This window comes from Schistocerca nitens, chromosome 2, assembly GCF_023898315.1.
Source record: "Schistocerca nitens isolate TAMUIC-IGC-003100 chromosome 2, iqSchNite1.1, whole genome shotgun sequence".
Lineage (NCBI taxonomy): Eukaryota > Metazoa > Arthropoda > Insecta > Orthoptera > Acrididae > Schistocerca > Schistocerca nitens.
In genome coordinates, this window is record NC_064615.1 from 1,031,501,097 (window position 1) to 1,031,521,603 (window position 20,507).

Here is a 20,507-nt window from a genome sequence, read left to right on the forward strand (position 1 = left end):
ATCGCTGAAGACGACACGTCTCCATTCGTCCCTCCATTCACGCCTGTCGCGACACCACTGGAGGCGGGCTGCACGATGTTGGGGCGTGAGCGGAAGACGGCCTAACGGTGTGCGGGACCGTAGCCCAGCTTCATGGAGACGGTTGCGAATGGTCCTCGCCGATACCCCAGGAGCAACAGTGTCCCTAATTTGCTGGGAAGTGGCGGTGCGGTCCCCTACGGCACTGCGTAGGATCCTACGGTCTTGGCGTGCATACGTGCGTCGCTGCGGTCCGGTCCCAGGTCGACGGGCACGTGCACCTTCCGCCGACCACTGGCGACAACATCGATGTAATGTGGAGACCTCACGTCCCACGTGTTGAGCAATTCGGCGGTACGTCCACCCGGCCTCCCGCATGCCCACTATACGCCCTCGCTCAAAGTCCGTCAACTGCACATACGGTTCACGTCCACGCTGTCGCGGCATGCTACCAGTGTTAAAGACTGCGATGGAGCTCCGTATGCCACGGCAAACTGGCTGACACTGACGGCGGCGGTGCACAAATGCTGCGCAGCTAGCGCCATTCGACGGCCAGCACCGCGGTTCCTGGTGCGTCCGCTGTGCCGTGCGTGTGATCATTGCTTGTACAGCCCTCTCGCAGTGTCCGGAGCAAGTATGGTGGGTCTGACACACCGGTGTCAATGTGTTCTTTTTTCCATTTCCAGGAGTGTATGAATGTCACAAACACCGAGGAGCGTGAAAAACTGCTGCATCATGAATGTTTAAATTTGTTAGTTCTATGCTGCTAACTCTATTCACAACACATTTCGCAGGCGGTAGCCACATACGTCAAGCAAATAATTGAGGACGTAGGTTGCAAGTGCTACTCTGAGATGAAGAGGTTAGCACAGGAAAGGAATTCGTGGCGGGCCGCATCAAACCAGTCAGTAGACTGATGACCAAAAAAAAAAGCCACATACATCAATGTAAGAGCGAAATTATATAATCGTACGATACACAGTTTAGGCGATATATAGTCATAAACATTAAGTTGCTTGGAAATTCACTAGCGATACAGAGGAAATATGTATAGACATACGTGTGAAATACGTTAGAACATGTGAAATATATTCGACATGTGCGTACACGAAGAAATCAAAAGGGTGAAAAGCTCGTCGTAAACCCCTGGAACGATGTCAACCAATTTGGTACACACGTTAGTTACGATCTGGAAAGAAATACTGTGGGGTAAAAACCACCAGAGTCTTATGGGGTGAGCCTTATAACATGGAGAAAGGAGAGCAGAGGAAGAGACGGAGATGAGGAAGGAGGAGATAAACACAGATAGGTAGGAGGAGGAGGAGGAGATGGACAGACAGAGAGGGGGAACGCGAAATAGTCAGAAAGGGGGAAGGCGAAATGGACAGCGAGAAGGGAGCGGAGGAGATGGACAAGGAAATGAAGAGGGGAGGAGATGTACAGAGAGCAGGAGAAATAGACTGGCAGAGAAAGGAGGAGGAGATAAAAGGACGCAGGGGAAGGAGGAAATGGACAGACGAAGGAAAGACGACAATATGGACAGAAATAGGGGAGAGGAGCAAATCGATAGAAAGGAGAGGGAGCAGGATATGATCAGTGTCGAGGAGATGTGAGAGGGGTAGGAGGAAATGAACAGAGGTGATGGTGCCATCACAGACCAGTTTCTTCGTTGCATCGGTGTTGTGCTGTAGTGCTTACAATCATCTGGACGCCTCCTGCCAGGAACTATATGAACTTTTCTCAAACTGCAGGCGACATTCGACCCATACCTATATTCGCCTCTTCATGAACAATCCAACCATCTTACCAGATATGAATGGTCCTAAATATTTTTGGCTCATAGAGCTCATAACAGTGCACCTGATAGCTATTTTTCAATATTAACGACATTACCTTTTCTTATCCTCTAAAGAATTGTAATAACACACGTGGCTGAGATAAATCTTAAAGCAGCACAGGACTGCAGAGTGAATGTGGCTGTGAGTTGTGTGGGTGTAAATTTATATTTCACAAGATAAAATAATTTTATTACCAAAACAAAACAGCTCTAGCCAGAATTCCTTTATACGCAAGAAATGTGCCTGATTTTAAGAAACAACATCAATAAAATATGTGCGAGGGCTACTTGTTTTCAAGCTCCAGTCAATCGCGAAATGAACAGCACAATGAAATTCCAATGAAGCTTTGGACAAATGTGTTGAGCAGTGTCTGTAGTATGCCTGTCTATCCCCTCACATCGCATTTCTCAGTTTTGAGAGAACAATTAACAAGTACAGATGGCTACAAAGTAGGGTCTCACGCCAAGTTTGGCGTGTCTGCTGAGAAGTTCCCCTGATTTCAGGCAGCCCACGTAACACAACGGTCCTACGTTTCCTTATTCATGACAATTTTCGACCGCACAGTGTAGAGCTCATAGAGACGATTTCGATGGGCAGTACTTGATCACGCAACATACAGCCTGCACTTGGCTTTCTCTGATTTTCACCTCTGTTCTCACATGAAACATTGTGTATGAGAACAGCATTTTGAACCAGACAACGATCTGCAGACCAGGTTATAGAATTGGTGAAAATCGCAAGTGGCTGCCTTCTATGGCGAGAGTGATTGGTATGACGCTATGTCAGATGTAGAAGTTGCAGCGGCGATTGTCTTGCGAAGTGGCTAGAAAGTATAGCTAAATGTTTTAAATAGTAATTTTTTTATTTTTCACTGTGGTTTCCATTTCGCGACTGTTCCGAGACCGAAAACAAAGTATCGTGTTCCGCAACTAACGTCAGTAGCAAATCAGCCCCACATTCACTAGAAATGCAATAAGTGGACTAATGTAAAACGTTCCACACTGAGCAATGCCGGTGCCACATTCAGCCAACTGAATATAAATTTGGACGAAGCACTGTTAATGAAACATGTGGTGAACCTGAAGTACAGGGCACATAGCAAAGAGCACAGACACTGTCAGCGCACTGCAACGCCAAACATCCTGCAAGCACCAAGCACAAAATCGCCTGGACCACTTCCTTCCGCACTGCTCTATGCTCCTGTGTTGTGCACCCAACTGTACAGCCAAAGGGCAGTCCCGTCTCTATCTAGATCCTCCGGCTAAACCGCCAGCCGCCACCCGCTAAGCATCTTACTTGTGCCGCTGACTTGGTGTCCCCAGCTCCCGGACTTCGGTCAAGGCGGTTCGCACCCGCCTCTACCTCGTCGACACCCCTCGTCCAAGGTGGCCGTAGCTGCGTCCGCTTTGATGTTCCCGGTGCCCTCTCGACCGCAGTGGGATTGTACTGAGGAACACGACCTCTACTCCGTCGCGATTATCACGGCACGAGCTAACTTCCTGAATGAATATAGCTAAACGATTTATTGTACACAATTCATAGAAGTCTCCGAATGCTGCCTGTAGGTCAGCATCATCACTGCGTAACTGCAGTGGCAACTTAGAATGAATGCTGCATGATAGCTCCTAAGACACAGAAAGGTGAAATCGCTATTGGTGCTAATAGTTGGAAACTCCCATATTGCTTAAACATGGACGTTGTAGTGGGACATCCTCCTGTAGCATTATTTCTTCTCAACAGTAGTTGTCGATACCACTATTATTTTTGTGGTGTCACCGCTAGACACCACACTTGCTAGGTGGTAACTTAAATCGGCCGCGGTCCTGTAGTACATGTCGGACCCGCGTGTCGCCACTGTGTACTCGCAATCCTAGCGCCACCACATGGCAGGTCACAAGACACGGACATGACCTCGCCCCAGTTGTACGGACGACATAGCTTGCGACTAGACCTACCAAGTCTTCCTCTCATTTGCCGAGAGACTGATAGAATAGCCTTCAGCTTATTCCATAGCTACCATCTAGCAAGGCGCCAGTTGTATCAGTGCTAATCGCTTACTACTATGCAAGAGATGTATTTCAACAAGAACAAGACTACATTAAAGTTAAGTATATTAAAATCTCTCTTCTTTTCTTTATAGTTTTCATCCAGTCTCCTGTTTCAGAATTTACGCCCGTCTGCGTTAGTTTCGCGTGCACCTAGCCACTCATTGTGTCGAGACCTTAGGGAATCGACACAACAATTTTTTTGAATTTTTAACAGGTCAATATTATCTCAGTTGCTTTTCTGATACGTTTCATATAATTTTATACACAGTGAGACGCCCAGCTTAGCCGCAGGACAGGAAAGGTAGTTTAAATTGTAGAAAGGGGCCAAAATATGGGGCTGTCAGTTACACATACAACTTTATTATTTGATCGAACATTACAAGAATCCAAAACAATTATTTTTAACACACAGCTTTAACCTATGGAACTTAATTACCGGCTGAAAGCCACTTCAATTTGTAAACGGTTGAAGGCCTATAACTTAAAACGCAAGCATAAACAAAAGTTTAAAAGTAAAGCCTTTCTCACGACAGTTCTTTATTTGGGCTGAAGGCCGAAAGAATCTGAGATTTTCAGGGCAAACGATTTGATTTCAGAATCGGCTGAAAGCCCAACACTTAAGGCTAAACAACATTAATTTTTTTAATAACAAAGGCTTTAAATAGTTCTTAACTACGCAAACTCAACCAAAACAGAAATTTAAGGCCAAAGCCTTATCTTAAAACGGTTCTTTAGTTATGCTGAAAGCCCAAAGAATCAGACACTTCAAGAGCAAACAACAAAAATTCAAATCGGCCTAAGGTCTAACACTTAAAATTCAACAACATTAAAAATTTTAAAATGTCAAAGGCCTTACGTGAAAAAGATCTTTGAACCAGGCTGAAGGCCTTAAGAGCTAAACAACTCAAACTCAAAATCGGCTGAAGGCCCAACACCTAACATTCAACAACATTAAAACCTTTAAAATGCCAAAGGTCTTACGTGAAACAATTCTCTAAATTAGGCCGAAGGCCTAAAGAATCTTACGCCTTAAGGGCAAAACAACCTTAATTTAAAAAAAAAGAATCGGCTAGAAGCCTCTCAAGTACAAACAACAAGAACAAACAAAAAAGGGCAGTATACCCAAGGGCGCTCAGAAGTTCCGAGGGTCGGCCTGGAATTCAAACACTAACGCTCACTTAGGTGCGACAGGCAGTCGGCCCAACTATTGTCGATCCGACGACAACCCAACCGACAGACAGTCAACGGACCAAGTGACAGGCTGTCCTTACAGCTACAACGAAATTCAAACGACACAATGTGAACAACTTGGGCTAGGTAGTAGATTAAGTAAAGACTTAATTTTCGTGTCCGAGATCGGTGAGCCACGGGCTTCGTAGCAATGGGAACAGCCCCTCACACTCCGACCACGAGTGGGCCCCGCCAGGGGCGCCGGCCAGACGCGCGCCACAGAGACTTCCTCGCTGCTCCACGCCAACCGATCAACTGCCCATGCCCGGTAACTGTGAAGGAACCAAATATATGTCGGCCGATGAGACGACCAACCGAACGACCAACCAACGGTCGTCCCGCGCCAATCTCCCTCCGTCGGAGAGTTCATGTGTATCGTCAGCCGTCGCCGAGCACTAGCTGTCGGCGCCTCACAAGCGCTCCGTCCCCGACTTCGCTGCTGCTGCGTCCCGACTGCACTGCTGGTCCCTATATCGATACGCGCTGCTGCTGCCGCTCACGGGCAAGTAAGGCAAGAAGTTAGTGACGCCAGTAAATTGAATAAAAACAACGAGGCGGCAGTACCGTAATAGAAGATGTCAAACAGTAAATGGGATAAACGCGAGCCGTGCACAGCTTACACAGTATGTTACGTTTCAAGGTAAAACTTATGAAAAGGAATTAGTTTATAAAATATTTTAGTTGCGATGTTATAATCGATATGTACTAGCTCTGAACGTACAGTTAAAATAATTTTATTAGAAACATCTGCAATTACGCACTATTTGCACACTTAAAAAATTTATGTTATTAATTATGCATCGCGATTAATTTATGAAATAATAATCGAAAACTAGTAGGAATTCATTTGTTAAGAAAAATTGTAAACCCTATAGAATATGGTTATTTCCGCAGAGTGTGAGAGTCGTAAACTTACCCCTAATGTGATCGGACGTATTTTTGTATAATACGTGCGATGAATGCAATTTCGACTTTATTGTACAAAATCAAAATACTGTACGATGTACTAAAATGTGAGAAAATCAGTCGAAAATATATTTACATAAAAAATTGTGCAACAACAGTCTTCCATTTTATTTAGTTCAAACCAACCGCGAGGACCTGATGTTAGATTTTCAAGATTTTCGACTTCAACAATTAGACCCCCAGACAAGAAGAACTGGAGCCATCTCAACATGACTAGCTAAGTAATCTTGAAAGTATACTGTAACCTTCGCTCCTCTCAAATCTTCATAAAAGACTTTGCTTATTAATTACTTGGATTGGGCGTTAGTTAGTGTGGTTAACAGATGGAGGAAGAAAGGAGGGGGAGATTACGAAGTGGAACATCAATAGTTGACAAGAAATGAAAATAACACATGAAATGAGTATTATGCACTGCGATTTGAACAAGGATTGATACGTAATTGGCCGGAAGACTAGTAGGAAAGAGCGGTGTGTCTATTTAGGAAACACCATACAAGACTCTACGGCAACCTCCTCTTCAGTAATGTTTGTCTGCATTCTTTGTCAAGCAAATTTACCTACATCAACACTCCGCAAACCGCCTGACAGTGTGTGACGAAGGGTATTTCTAGTATGACTTATGCCCCCCTTCCCTACTCCACTCGCGCATGACACCTCTGTATTAGCTCTAATTTCTGGAAGTTTGTGCGAGGTGTATGAGGGAGGAAGTAATATGTTGCCCGACTCTTCCCGGGAACAACTCTCTCGAAATTTCAGTAGTAAACCCCTCCGTGATGTACAAGGCCTCTCTTGTAGCGTCTGCCACTGGATGTTGTTGAGGATCTCTTAACGTTTTCACGCGGACTTCATGGTCCTGTGACGAAACACGCCTTTCTTCGTTGGATTGTCTCTGACTCTTCTATCTTCTTTAAAGGTCCCAGACTAATGAACAATAATCAAGAATCGCTCGAACAAACACTTTGTAAACCACTTCTTTCGCGGATGAGTTGCGTTTCCTAACGGTTCTTCCTTTGAATCGTGTTGTGATATCTGATTTTCCTACTATGTTTTTTATGTGGCAATTCCACTGAAAGTCGCTGTGTATAGTTACACCTAGATATTTTACGACATAATGTTCCCAGAAATTTGTCATCAGCAGTGGAGGCGCACAGTAGTTGATTTCTTTTCATATCTATGTTCAATATATTACATTTATTTGCGTTAATGGTCAGCTGACAGAGCCTGCACGATTCACGAATTCTCCCTAGATCATTCTCCAGGCAGAACTGAACAGAGAGAGGGCGAAAGAGAGAGAGGGGGGGGAGGGGGGGGAGAGAAGATCTAACAACCAGCGACGCGTTTTGTCACGGGACTGTTGACCCGAGGGCTCCAAAAGACGACGCTACAACACAGGAGATGCCTATAGGCCAGATCTTGGTCTGAAAGATTTGTAGGAGCCTCAGCCGCATGGAAACTGCATTTGCACCAGTGGAAGCAAGTCTGATGAAGAGAGTTCTTTGATGATTATGACGATAGGTGAGATTGTGGCGAATGAGGATATGAAACACCTCTCCTGTCCTAACTGTCACGGAGAATGTAACTGTGGTGTCACCGCCAGACACCACACTTGCTAGGTGGTAGCTTTAAATCGGCCGCGGTCCATTAGTACATGTCGGACCCGCGTGTCGCCACTGTCAGTGATCGCAGACCGAGCGTCACCACACGGCAGGTCTCGAGAGACGGACTAGGACTCGCCCCAGTTGTATGGACGACTTAGCTAGCGATACACACTGACGAAGCCTCGCTCATTTGCAGAGAAGATAGTTAGAATAGCCTTCAGCTAAGTCAATGGCTACGACCTAGCAAGGCGCCATAGCAATTGATAGTTATCGTATGAAGCATATCTCATCAAGAACGATGTATACAAATGATGGATTAAAGTTAAGTATTCCAGAAGCTACGTACTTTTCTTTATAGCATACATTACGTATCCTGTTTCAGACCTATCTCTAGCCTGCGTGAGTTTAACGCGTGCATTCGGCCTCCTCAACCAAGTAGTATGCGTAGTGTTGGCTAACTGCTAACACTACAGTAACCATGACGACGGCTAGGAAGAATGGGGGCATTGCATGTAGCCCTCTTTTGGGCTGAAAAGCCTTAATCCTCGGGTACGAAGGAGCAAAGTAACTTTTCTGTGGCCTCTATAGTAGACATTACGCAGAACCCAGTGAGAGAATTAAGGTCGTATACACTAAGGTAACAGTGATATCCATATTTGCAGATGACGCTAGTATCGCGCACACAAGGTGTAAAAGGGCATTTCATTGGCGGTGCTTTCATTTGTACACAGATCATTCATGTAAAAGCTTCTAGCGTGATTTTGGAAGCACGATGGGCGTTAATAGACTTCCTTCGGGAATTCTATATTTCTGGATCCACGGTGTCAAGAGTGTCCCGAGAATACCTAATTTCAGGCACTGCCTTTCACCAAAGGTAACGCAGTGGCCGACGACCTCCACGTAACGACAGAGAGCAGCGGCGTTTGGATAGTTGTCAGTGTTGACAGACAAGCAACACTGCGCGAAATAACCGCAAAAATCAATGTGCGACGTTCGACGAACGTATACGGTAGGACAGTGCGAAGAAATTTGGCTTTGGTGGGCTGTGGCAGCAGATGACCGACGGGAATGGATTTGCCAACTGCATGACGTCGCCTGCAACGCCATGCTGGGCTCGTGACCCCATTGGCTGGACAGCAGATGACTGCAAAACGGTGCCTTGGTCTGATGAGTTCCGATATCAGTTGGTAAGAGCTGACGATGGGGTTCGAGTGGTGTGCAGACCCCACGAAGCCATGAACCCAAGCTGTCAATAAGGCACTGTGCAAGCTCCATTATTGTGTGATCTGTGTGTACATGGAATGGACTCTGTTCCTCTGGTCAAACACAGCCGATCATGGTTATGTTCGGCTGCTTGGAGACTATTAGCAGACATTTATGGACTTAATTTCCCTAAACAACAATGGAATGTTAATGGATTACAATGCGCCATGTTAATGGCCACAGTTATTGTCGATGGGTTTTAAAGACACTCTGGACAAGTCAAGAGAATGATTTGGCCACCGATCGAACATTTATAAGACATAATCGAGATGTCAGTTCGTGCATAAAATCCTGCACCGACAACATTTTTGCAATTACAAAAAATGTTCAAATGCGTGTGAAATCTTATGGGACTTAACTGCTAAGGTCATCAGTCCCTAAGCTTACACACTACTTAACCTAAATTATCCCAATGACAAACACACACACCCATCCCCGAGGGAGGACTCGAACCTCCGCCTGGACCGGCCGCACAGTCCTTGACTGCAGCGCAATTACAGACAGATACAAAGGCAGCATGCGTCAGTGTTTCTACAGGGGACATGCAACGGCTTGTTGAGTCCATTCTAAGTCGAATTCGTGCACTACGCCGCGCAAAAGGATACCCGACACGATGTTAGAAGGTATTCCGTGTCTTTTGTCACATCAATCTATAGAGAACGAGGCATGCATTCGCAGGAATTTGACCGTGCACTGCGTCTGTTCTTTCTGTCTATACTACCATAAATCATAAGAAGTGATGAAAGCGTGAAGAAAAATTGAGTACACTTGTGTGTAGGGCCCCAGGGAGCATACAGAAGTGCCGCAACACGACGTGGCATGGACTCGACTAATGTCTGAAGTGTGCTGGAGGGAACTGACACCTTGAATCCAGCAGGGCTGCCCATAAATCCGTAAGAGTACGAGGGGGTGGAGATCTTTACTGAACAGCATGTTGCAAGGCATCCCACATATGCTCAGTAATGTTCATGTTTGGGAGTTTGGTGGCCAGCGCAAGTTTTTAAACTCGTACGACTGTTCCTGAAGCTGCTCTGTAGCAGTTCTGGATTTGTAGGGTGTCGCAATATCCTGCTGGAATTTCCCAAGTTCGTCGGAATGCACAATGGACATGACTGGATGCAGGTGGCCAGACAGGATGCTTCCTTACGTGTCACCTGCAGTGTCGTATCTACACTTATCAGGAGTCCCATTTCATTCAACCTACACACGCACACGCTATTACATAGCCTCCACCAGCTTGAACAGTTTCCCTGCTGACATGCAGGTTACATGGATTCATGAGGTTGTCTCGATACTCGACACGGCCATCCGCTCAATACAATTTGAAACGAGACTCATCTGACCAAGCAACGTGTTTCAAATCGCCAACAGCCCAATGTCATTACTGACGGGCCCAGGCGAGGATTAAAGCTTTGTGTCGTGCAGTCGTCAACGGTACACGGAAGCCCATATCGATGACGTTTCGTTGACACTTGTTGATGGCCCAGCATTGAAATCTGCAGCAATTTGTGGAAGGGTTGCACTTCCGTCACATTGAACGATTCTCTCGAGTCGTCGTTGGTCCCGTTCTTGCAGGATCATTTTCTGGCCGCAGTGATGTCGGAGATTTGCTGTTTAACCGGATTCCTGATATTCACGGTACGCTGGTGAAGTGGTCATACGGGAAAATCCCCGCTTCATCGCTACCTCGGAGATGCGCCGACTATAACACCACATTAAAACCCGCTTACATCTTGATAACATGCCATTGTAGCAGCAGTATCCGACCTATCAGCTGCGCCAGACACTTGTTCTCTTGAAACTTCCTGGCAGATTAAAACTGTGTGCCCGACCAATACTCGAACTCGGGACCTTTGCCTTTCGCGGGCAAGTGCTCTACCAACTGAGCTACCGAAGCACGACTCACGCCCGGTACTCACAGCTTTACTTCTGCCAGTACCTCGTCTCCTACCTTCCAAACTTTACAGAAGCTCTCCTGCGAACCTTGCAGAACTAGCACTCCCGAAAGAAAGGATATTGCGGAGACATGGCTTAGCCACAGCCTGGGGGATGTTTCCAGAATGAGATTTTCACTCTGCAGCGGAGTGTGCGCTGATATGAAACTTCCTGGCAGATTAAAACTGTGTGCCCGACCGAGACTCGAACTCGGGACCTTTGCCTTTCGCGGGCAAGTGCTCTACCAACTGAGCTACCGAAGCACGACTCACGCCCGGTACTCACAGCTTTACTTCTGCCAGTACCTCGTCTCCTACCTTCCAAACTTTACAGAAGCTCTCCTGCGAACCTTGCAGAACTAGCACTCCCGAAAGAAAGGATATTGCGGAGACATGGCTTAGCCACAGCCTGGGGGATGTTTCCAGAATGAGATTTTCACTCTGCAGCGGAGTGTGCGCTGATATGAAACTTCCTGGCAGATTAAAACTGTGTGCCCGACCGAGACTCGAACTCGGGACCTTTGCCTTTCGCGGGCAAGTGCTCTACCAACTGAGCTACCGAAGCACGACTCACGCCCGGTACTCACAGCTTTACTTCTGCCAGTACCTCGTCTCCTACCTTCCAAACTTTACAGAAGCTCTCCTGCTACCGCAGCGCCGTATTCTGCCTGTTTACACATCTCTGTTTTCGAATAAGCATGCCTATACCAGTTTCTTCGGCGCTTCGGTGTATTTCTGACAATGATATAATGCGTTCACTTCAGAATGCCTGATATACTGCCGCACATAATGAAACATACAAAATTGGATTCCTGGATCAGACGAACCGTTGGTGAGCGACGAATATCTACAGAAACCTCACTTCGATGTACCGCGACCAGACGCCAGATGCCTCCAGTATCATATTACGTTCACTCGGCCTGACGTTGCGCGGCTTTGTTCCGTAACTCGCGACGGCAGGATGCGGGCCAGTGAGGCGCCGTGATATTGCGTGCCGCCGGCGCGTTATTAGACCGGTAAAAACAACCGCCGCTGACGGCTTACGCTCACAGATGGAGACCAGATAAAGCCGCATTCGTGGAAACGCAAACGCACAGAGACCGCCGAGACGGCGCGGTAATCCCACACAAAGATAATTCCCCCTCTGGAATTTAGCGGCGTGGCATGTACTGCGCTCGCCCGTAATCGCAAAGTGATCGCAGTTCTGGAAGCTAGTAGTTTAAACTTTGTAAATAACATATAGATACGAGGCGGCGAAAAGGAACCAGTACAAGTAGTAATTAAGTTTCGACGTTTTTACTAGCAATATGCACCACTGTCTGTAGAAATTTCAACGCCGATGAGGAGACACGCGACTACAACGAAATTTAATCAACAAATTACGAACATGGCAGAACAGTAATCATGAGAATTACAGAATTGTACATGCACTTTGGTATGCAGCCGACACATGCCTGAAACGTGGCACTTAAAGAAGGCAGGAAAACGTGTGGACGGGGCCTAATCAGTTACCCTTGGTTCCACAGTAAACACGCACACTTTATTTAAGGAAATACTTAAAAACAATTATTTCAAAAAAATTTACTATAACACAAGCTATACTTTCTTATTACGGAAGAATTCAAAATTATTTGTCGGCTGAGGGCCGCAAGCAGTACTTCAGAACAATTAGCGGCTGAAGGCCTGAATTGCAAGTGAGGAAGACAACAACACGTTGAAAATACCAACATAATGTTTGAAACAATCATTAAAAGAACTGACTCTAACACAAGCTACACTGACGGCTGAAGGCCTTATTAAGAAAGGATTCCAATTATTTGTCGGCTGAAGGCCACGAGCAATACTTCAGAACAAATAACGGCTGAAGGCCTGAATTACAAATGAGGAAGACAGTTACACGTTAAAAATACCAAAATTTTTTTTAATACGATCATAAAAAAATTGACGGTAACACAACCTACACTGACGGCAGAAGGCCTTATTAAGAAAGAATTCAAATTTTTTGTCGGCTGAAGACCACGAGCAATACTTCAGAACAATTAACGGCCGAAGGCCTGAATTACAAATGAGGAAGACAATTACACGTTGAAAATACCAAAAACATTTTATAAAACAATCATTTAAAAAAATTACTGTAACACAAGCTAAACTGACGGCGGAAGGCCTTATTAAGAAAGGTTTCCAATTATTTGTCATCTGAAGGCCACAAGCAATAGGAATAATTTAGATAAATATTATTTTTAAACAATTGACACAATCAGACCAAATAAGGAAGGGAGTGGTCCACAGACAGTGCTCCCAGGATCGACCTGGGAAAGTCCCTGAAACGTAAGTAAGGTGAGACAGGCAGCCCAGTGTTATACTCACTTAACAGGATGGCAACTCAAACCAGTAACAGTTAAACGCAAGACCAACACTCTCGCAAAATCTACCTAACGTCCGATGTCCCACACACGATAGAATAACCCATGCCAAGCAGACGGGCGGACTACTCTCTTTACATCGTAAAACGACAAACATTATACAAGAGAACAAGTTCAAACGCAAGAATAATCCGAGGTAATCACAACAATATGCCTCCACGAATTCAGTACGCTTTCTGATGTCTAGCGGGAAAATGGAACCGATGTGCTCCAGAGCGTCACTGAGACATCAGAAAGCTCTTCCATGCATGTCTCACCACGAGCTATTTCACGTGGAATGGCGACTTCTACGAACAGCTGGAAGGCGTCGCCATGAGTAGTCCTCTCAGTCCAGTGGTGGCTAACTTCTTCATGGAACAATTCGCAGCACAGGCACTGGACTCGGCGACTTGTTCAGGTACGTCGATGATACTTTCGTGGTGTGGAGCCATGGTGAAGAACAGCTCGGTGACTTCCGAAGACACTTGAACAGCCTCCATGCCAACATAACATTTACCATGGAAGTAGAAAAGGACAAGAAACTGCCATTTCTAGATGTGCTGGTCACAAGGGACGGCGAAAACCTGGGACACAGCGTGTATCGAAAACCGACTCACACGGACCGATACCTGCACAAACTGTCAAACCACCACCCGAGCCAGAAAAGAGGCATGATTAGTACGCTCGTAACGAGAGCAGGACGAATATGTGAGCCGCAACACCTCAAACGAGAAATGCAACACCTGGAAACTGTCCTGAGGAGCAATGGGTACTCCACAAATTATATTAGAAGTGTAACTGAGCCAAACACTCGGCGAAGTAAGGAACCAGAAAAAGAAATGTCGGGTACGGCCTTTCTGCCATACATTCCCAGAGTGACGGACAGAATCGGCCGTATATTGCGCAAACATGGAGTAAAGACGGTTTTTAAACCGACAAGGAAGATCAAAGAGTGTCTTAGATCGGCGAAGGAGAAAAGAGACCCACTTACAATGTCGGGAATATACCGCATACCATGCACATGCGTAAAAGTTTATGTCGGAATGACTGGACGATCCATTAACACCAGGATCAAGGAGCATAAGCGACATTGCAGGTTGGAGCAGGTGGAGAAATCGGCCGTGGCAGAACACGCACTGAATGAGACCGACCACGTAATAAAATTCGCCGACACGGAAGTTCTGGCTGTAGAGAACCACTATCACACGCGCTTGTTCAGAGAAGCTGTAGAAATACAAAAACACGCGAACAGTTTGAACAAGAAAGAGGAAAGCCTTAAGGTAGACGGATCCTGGCTTCCCGTACTGCAGCGAACGACCGTCGCAGGTAGCAAGAGGAGAACCGCACCGGAAATGACCGCGGAGAAGCCCTCGGACGTTGGCGCGCCAGGTACATATAGTCTGCGGCCGCGAGCTCGGCTCCAGTTCACCACCGGCAATGGAGAGTGAAGCTTTGACAATGCCAACCACTCGTGCTGGCGAAACGTCAGAAAAATCATTAGATGAACGTCGGCCGAAGAACCCGAGACAGAAGCCAATAGGCAAAAATTATACTACTTGTGTCCCATTATCATCCACCGTAAATGTGTATGTACGAAGATGAAATATACGTCGTCCGTTGAGACGACCGACAGAACGACCAACAAACGGTCGCTGTCGATCAATTCAGGCAAGGGAAACGTCCCAGTATGAATCGCCAACTAACAACTTTTTACCATTAGGTCACTTCGGCGGAGGACACACACACAATGGTGGTGGTTTCACTACTCGTATTTAACGATCCTTTCAATTTAAAGTAGATGACTCCTTTCCTTGGCGTGGTCGTGCACTCTCGCGAGCACATCCTTCCATCGGCGAGTCCTCGGGCTGCGTGGAACTCACTGCTCCTCCGGACTTCACTGATCCTCCGTCCCGTCCGAACTCCCGATACACGACGACGCTAGAGGTCGTTTCGAAGATAGTACCACAGTACTCGCTATCGATAAACGCTGCTGCTGCCACTCACGGATAGAAAAAGTGAGGAAACGTAGTGGCGCCAGTGGACGCACTAAGAAAACGAGAGGTCACAGTCCGAATACACGACGCCAACCTGTCAACGGCACAAACGCCAGTCGGAGCAAGGCTCAATGCTGCAATCAGAGCCTCTAGACTCTACGAAATGGAATCAAATGGTTTGCAGATGCGTCCAGAAGGCATCGATAGTGGTTGTGGGAGAACCAGAACGAACAGTTTGTTGGTCCACCACACCACAAACATGTTCAATGGGCTACATGTCATGCGATGTTCAGGACAGGGAAGCAGTGGTATCCAGCGCTCTTCGGAGAGGGCTTTCACGTTGCTTACCACGTGTGGCTGCTCCTTGTCCTGCTGAAATATGGCATGTTTAGCTGCCTGATGGAGGGGCAGTGCCTTGGGGTCTAAGACCTCCCCGATACAGCGGGTGCTTTTCAGAATGCTCTCAGTACACAGGAGACTAAGTCGCACGTTATAGCCAATGGCGCCACAAACCAGTACACTTGACGTTTGTCCGCTGTGCCGTTCAACAAATGGATCTACCCGACTGGATACACCACTATAGCGTCCAACACGTAGACGATCACCAATGTACGAAAACTTCAAGTGGGACTCGTTCGGAAGCATTACATTTTGTCACTTACAGCGCTAGCTCTAACGAATACGTGAGATGTCCGTGTCCCGCAAATGATCACTCAACATCCCACGCGATTGTATAATCTAACAAGCCTGGTAAAAATACTAAACCCGAACAACGTTACTGCACTCCGGTGGCAGTTCTACCTGCCATAGAAAACTACAACTAATCATCTACGTATCCGAGTTTGCTTGTACTTGTATGAAGTCACACTGACATCCCATCAAATATTCTGGGTACATTACTTCTTCTGTCAGGCAGTGTATATAGCCGATTTAGAGGACGCCTTAGCTCCTGGGAACGTTTAAGAGACGACGTCATCCACAAACGTATTTTAAAAAACTACTAACTTTATAATGAAGTAGAACAGCGCCAGCTGCTTCGCTCGCATACGCTTTATCACATGGAGAAATTTTTTTGTTTTATATTTAAACGAATTTTTAAGTTGTTCACAAATTTTTACACCTTCTAAATTTTCACGCCAATTAAGGCCGTATATGCATGATCTTTTCCGAATGTACTTCTGCCCAAAAAGCTATTGTGGTAGCTGGAGTCCAAAGATTCTATTAATCATGCCTTTTGCGTTCTTGTGGAGATATTTCCATAGCAACAAATATTTGGTTACATCTAACCGAGAAGTGAAATACCAATTTTCATAAATTTAGCTTTAAAACTTTTTAATGTAACGAATTATTTTATTAAAAATTTTCATCCTTGGTCGCTCTCCCTTAGGGGCTGAATTTCCAGAAAAATTGAAACACGTATTTTTCTTTCAATTTCTAACCGAGAAATCAAATACAAACTATCGTAGATGTTGCCTTAAAAATCCTTTAGCAGTTCTTCAGTAATTTTTCACATTCAAAAGAACTTTCACACACTATTTAACCCCCGTATTGGTTAAATTTCCAACAAGGTCGAAACATGTATTTTTTTATCCAAACAAACACTGGCTTTCTGCCTTGTTTCACAAATTTTATTGTTGTTACTGCAAAACCTAGGTTTCGGGTTATAAGTCCATTCTCAAGTAAATTATTGATTTCGAAAGATGATATTGCAAATATAAACTTGATTATAAAGCTCAAGTGGAAGCAGTCACCGGTCAACATAGGCTCTGTTTAAGAGTCGTATCTATCTCGAGTCCTGAGGAGCGCGCGGGAGTTTACCCTGGCGTGCACGGTAACAGCGAGCTCGTGGACTAATTTTAAATGGTGAGCCATTTTTTGGTGGAACTTTTTGATGTGATTGCCCCGTGTAGCCACTTTGACTTTCGTTAGTCATTCCTTAAACCACTTGGACGTGGGTCCGGGATACTTGGTATTGAAAGTCTAGGTAACTGCTCTGTGCCCTGTCTCCGATGCATTTATCTTGAATTACAAGTGTGGCCGATATTCTGCTATTACTTTTTTATTATTATTGTTAATATGCTAAGTAGTCAGTTTTATGAGTCACAGTTTTTTCTCCGTATAAAACTTCGGCCGCTAATTTAAATTGGAACTGCAAACTTCTTCCTTGTTGGTAACTACAATACTGGCCATTAAAATTGCTACAACAAGAAGAAATGCAGATGATAAACGGGTATTCATTGGACGAATATATTATACTAGAACTGACTTTTGATGACATTTTCACGCAATTTGGGTGCATAGATTCTGAGAAATCAGTACCCAGAACAACCACCTCTCGCTGTAATAACGGCCTTGACACGCCTGGGCATTGAGTCAAACAGAGCTTGGATGGCGTGTACAGGCACAGCTGCCCATGCAGCTTCAACACGACACCACAGTTCATCAAGAGTATTGACTGGCATATACACTCCTGGAAATTGAAATAAGAACACCGTGAATTCATTGTCCCAGGAAGGGGAAACTTTATTGACACATTCCTGGGGTCAGATACATCACATGATCACACTGACAGAACCACAGGCACATAGACACAGGCAACAGAGCATGCACAATGTCGGCACTAGTACAGTGTATATCCACCTTTCGCAGCAATGCAGGCTTCTATTCTCCCATGGAGACGATCGTAGAGATGCTGGATGTAGTCCTGTGGAACGGCTTGCCATGCCATTTCCACCTGGCACCTCAGTTGGACCAGCGTTCGTGCTGGATGTGCAGACCGCGTGAGACGACGCTTCATCCAGTCCGAAACATGCTCATTGGGGGACAGATCCGGAGATCTTGCTGGCCAGGGTAGTTGACTTACACCTTCTAGAGCATGTTGGGTGGCACGGGATACATGCGGACGTGCATTGTCCTGTTGGAACAGCAAGGTCCCTTGCCGGTCTAGGAATGGTAGAACGATGGGTTCGATGACGGTTTGGATGTACCGTGCACTATTCAGTGTCCCCTCGATGATCACCAGTGGTGTACGGCCAGTGTAGGAGATCGCTCCCCACACCATGATGCCGGGTGTTGGCCCTGTGTGCCTCGGTCGTATGCAGTCCTGATTGTGGCGCTCACCTGCACGGCGCCAAACACGCATACGACCATCATTGGCACCAAGGCAGAAGCGACTCTCATCGCTGAAGATGACACGTCTCCATTCGTCCCTCCATTCACGCCTGTCGCGACACCACTGGAGGCGGGCTGCACGATGTTGGGGCGTGAGCGGAAGACGGCCTAACGGTGTGCGGGACCGTAGCCCAGCTTCATGGAGACGGTTGCGAATGGTCCTCGCCGATACCCCAGGAGCAACAGTGTCCCTAATTTGCTGGGAAGTGGCGGTGCGGTCCCCTACGGCACTGCGTAGGATCCTACGGTCTTGGCGTGCATCCGTGCGTCGCTGCGGTCCGGTCCCAGGTCGACGGGCACGTGCACCTTCCGCCGACCACTGGCGACAACATCGATGTACTGTGGAGACCTCACGCCCCACGTGTTGAGCAATTCGGCGGTACGTCCACCCGGCCTCCCGCATGCCCACTATACGCCCTCGCTCAAAGTCCGTCAACTGCACATACGGTTCACGTCCACGCTGTCGCGGCATGCTACCAGTGTTAAAGACTGCGATGGAGCTCCGTATGCCACGGCAAACTGGCTGACACTGACGGCGGCGGTGCACAAATGCTGCGCAGCTAGCGCCATTCGACGGCCAACACCGCGGTTCCTGGTGTGTCCGCTGTGCCGTGCGTGTGATCATTGCTTGTACAGCCCTCTCGCAGTGTCCGGAACAAGTATGGTGGGTCTGACACACCAGTGTCAATGTGTTCTTTTTTCCATTTCCAGGAGTGTATGTGACGAGCCAGTTGCTCGGCCAGCATTGACCAGGCGTTGTCAATTGGTGAGAGATCTGCAGAATGTACTGGACAGGGCAGCAGTCGAACATTTTCATTAACCAGAAAGGCCCGTACAGGACCTGCAACCTCTGGTTTAGTCAGTTTATCCAGGTCCCATCTCCTTAAATTCCCAACTTTTTGCAGTTTCTTCAGTTTTAATCTACAGTTCATAACCAATAGATTGCGGTCAGAGTCCACATCTGCCCCTGGAAATGTCTTACAATTTAAAACCTGGTTTCTAAATCTCTGTCTTCCCATTATATAATCTATCTGATACCTTCTAGTATCTCAAGGCTTCTTCCATGTGTACAACCTTCTTTCATGATTCTTAAACCAAGTGTTAGCTATGATTAAGTTATGCTCTGTGCAAAATTCTATCATGCGGCTTGCTCTTTCATTTCTTACCCCCAATCCACATTCACGTACTACGTTTCCTTCTCTTCCTGTTCCTATTATCGAGTTCCAGTCACCCACGACTATTAAATTTTCGTCTCCCTTCACTGTCTGAATAATTTCTATTATCTCATCATACATTTCATCAATTTCTTCGCCATCTGCAGAACTAGTAGGCATATAAACTTGTACTACTGAAGTAGGCGTGGGATTCGTGTCTGTTCATCATAATAAATTGTATAGACTATGAAAAATATGATTTCAGTTAAAGAAGAGTACTGAATGTACTGTTAAGTGGGGCTGGTTGAAATTTGAGCCTCTTTAAATGGGGAACTCAATCTAAAAGCTTACTTTCCAAATAAATTTGTTCTGATTACTACAATATTTCGTGCCGATGTCAGTGGCAGTTCTAAACAGTTCCTTTAGTTACCATGCAAACGGTCACTACTAGTTATTTTTCACCCGGTGTATTCCTATAACAGATTTTTCATAACACTTTGTCTACTACCTACCTCTCGCGGACATAAAGGTACCCGAACTTGTGGAGCCTTGTGTTCGGAATTGCTTTCTAGTTTCGGGCCTAATATATAAGGAAACAGAGAGCAAAGGCAGGCAGTGTTCTGCTGAGGAAGAGAGAAGGGGAGTGGGTGTGGGATGGGCAAGGGGGGAGGTGGAGGGAGGGTTCGGTCGTCTTATTCTGGCACTCACAACTTTGTGCGTGCTCCGGAAGGACCAAGTCTGGCGGAACACTTCACATGCTTCCAAAACTTTCGGCTGGCGGCGAAGCGATACCCGAGGTGGGAGAGGCCCATAGCGTGCCTGCTCGCACGCAACGCAGCCGGCGGCAGAGGGGGCCGGAGAGGGGGCTTTGGAAAGGGTAAGGGTGCAGCA